Raw genomic sequence first — 2,932 nt, 5'->3', positions numbered from 1 at the left:
TTTAATATCTCAGAAACCAAAACTGCACAAACGAAAATTTTAACGGCACAAACCTGCACAAACGGAGCACTAACCATTCAGACTATTTGCTGGATTTTTTGACGTGGGTGGGGTGTCAGCTTCACGCAGGTCTGGATGAGAGGCATTGATCTGAAAGCACCGGACTTTAGCGCCTGCATTGTGACAGAGTAGTCATGAAAACTGCAGGTTCAGTCGATAGTAGAAAGAACCGTTGAAAGGCAGGGGAGAGCTTCATGACCAGGTTTTTATGACATCATTGAATTTTTTTGGGATGCAAACAAAACAACATAAAAAACAAACTGCTTTCACCTTAATTTCTCTCTTAAATTTCTTTCATCTCAATAAAGAGAGCTAACAGGATCTGGCAGCAGTTTGGTGAAAGCTGCGCTTGTATGTCTGAACTGGTTTTGCAATGTTTGATAAATGGGACAAATATAAAAATCTTAGATTAAAAACATAACTTCAAGGGGTTGGATTTTTGTTCAGTTGCCAGTTGATTACGTAGCACCCCAGAACTAATGGAGTCTAATTAAACAATCTCATTATAAATCTTTTCTTGAAGTCTGTAATTATTATTAGTGGTGCTGCAGGGTACCGCTGCACTCTGGTATAAATACGAGGGCTTTCTATATTAGGAACATCTCACATTCTAGTAAATAATACGAGAGCCTTTTACATTTGTGAAACAATAATATTGTATTGTGGAATTTTAGAAAAATAAACGGAGGAGTAAAATCTAATGTCACCTGATGCAAAATATAAAAAGCATAACCACGTGTTCATCTCTCTAATAAGAAAGTACGTTGATATCTATCTATACAGTCCTATATAAGACATTTCTCCATTATTTACTCTGTGTCAATACACTGTTTGAAACCAAGGATACTTGGTGCTTTTTCAATCTCGTTTTTTCACAAGTGTCAGTCACGTTGAGAGCGTCTATCTTTGGTCTGGGTTGAGGTAAACGGTTTCCTCGTTGCCTCAGCGGGAGATGAGGAAACAGATGATGAGCCATAACAAAACTCAACTCTGTGCTTCCTGTATTTGTTCTTCCTGATCTTTGATCTCTGCCTTACTTGGTCGCAGGAAATTATTATTTTTTCACAACTCAAAAGTAGATCTAGTTGGTTGTAAGAAGCATGTCCTATATATTAAAAAAAAGATGAATTATCTGTTGCTGCCTATGTATTGTATTTATTTACCAATTTAATGTGTCTTAAATATGAGCAACTTTCATAATGCCACTTCATATCCACAAAATCTCTTATGTCACTTTGGAAAATGTCACCAACACATCATACTCAGCCCTGCGTTGGTTAACTGCAGGAGCAGCTTGTATTGATCTGAACAGGTAACTAAATCTGCCTGTCAAAACGATGCTTCCAGCCCAGAGCTAATATATCTCACTGAGCACGTTTACAGCGACTGGTACGAGCTTGGCCAGGTGGATGTGTTGAGGGTAACAAGCCTGTTGTTTAGCAGACATGTCACATGAATCAAGCCAATTGTATGATGGCCTTCTTTGTGGCGGCAGCCTCGTAAACAGCAAGGTCAGCCGCTACAGTGGATGGAGACATAAATGGGTCATATATATTGTAACAAGGCCATGGGGGTTAGGGCAAACACGACCCTCAGAGCAACCTTGCTTGTACCCCTCCCCACAATACTCATTTTCCCAGACTCCTTTATTGCTCATTTCTATAGCAACTGTGCGCTCGTTGCTTTGGCCTCTTTAATACCTGATGGCAAAACTGCTCTTAAAGAGAGAAGCAAGATCCTCGTTTCATGATGTTTTTATGGTAGCTGCAATGTTGAACGACCGACTTTATTTCTTTTTTCTTTCCAGAGCAGCATTATGTTTGCTGCTCTGTTCACTACCAACAACCCCTCATTGGCCAAGACACGCACACCAGCACATGCACGCTCTCACCGTTCACCCGTTTCAGATCTGGGGCCAGAGAAGTCCATTGGGGCCCCTGGGGCAGAGAAACAAAGATAATAATTGGCTCCAGTTTATTGCTGACTGCATTTTGCACATCACACACTCGATCCATTCTTTGGTAGCAGCAGCAGCAGCCTGAGGAGGCTACTTCCAAGCCATGGGCCAGAGAGGTCATCAGTGCAGCACTCTCCAAAGGGCTGAGGACATTCAGAGGTGAGCAGTAAGAGATTTATCAGGTGTGGCAGCATAAAGAGAGAGACAGTAATCCCTAATATGCAATAGTCTGTCTCAACATTCATGTGTTAGAAATGCCAATCATCTGTCGATTACCAACTACCTCATCTGTAAATTTAACTTTTCCATGCATAAATTGATAACCTTCCTCTCCATAAGGTTTTTAATCATTTTCAGATGTAAAAAAATCTCAAATTATAAACAATTTTATTGCCCACTGGCATGTAAGTATTCACCTATTTCACCCTTTTTTTTAATTACTTTTACAAATCAATTATGATCAACACAATTTGGCTATTAAAAAAACAACAAAAAAACATTTTTGTCATTTAATGGTCAGTGTTTTGTAGAAATCAGTTTTTACTGTCACGTAAAAATTTTTGTGCTAAATTTACTGTCATGAAAACCAAATTTGGCTGATTTTGATTGATTTGTAAAACCAAATAAAATGGTGAAACCCCCAAGGGGTTGAATACTTTTTAAAGGTTCTGATTCCATAACCTCACCTCTCCATGCTGCTTTCTTATTGCTCCATCAGGTGCAGAATGAGTGTGAGCCTCTTTATTTTAAGCAGGCAGGTAATCAACCTAACAGCTCACAGGTGAACCAGCAGGGACAGTCACGTCACGCAGCAGGTAACCTCACGCAGCAGCAGGTGACCTCACGCAGCAGCAGGTAACGCCATGCAGCAGGTAACGCCATGCAGCAGGTAACGCCATGCAGCAGGTAACGCCA

Source organism: Poecilia reticulata, linkage group LG17 (genome assembly GCF_000633615.1).
Source record: "Poecilia reticulata strain Guanapo linkage group LG17, Guppy_female_1.0+MT, whole genome shotgun sequence".
NCBI lineage: Eukaryota > Metazoa > Chordata > Actinopteri > Cyprinodontiformes > Poeciliidae > Poecilia > Poecilia reticulata.
The sequence above is the reverse complement of the archived record's forward strand: the minus strand, read 5'-3'. Positions refer to the sequence as shown.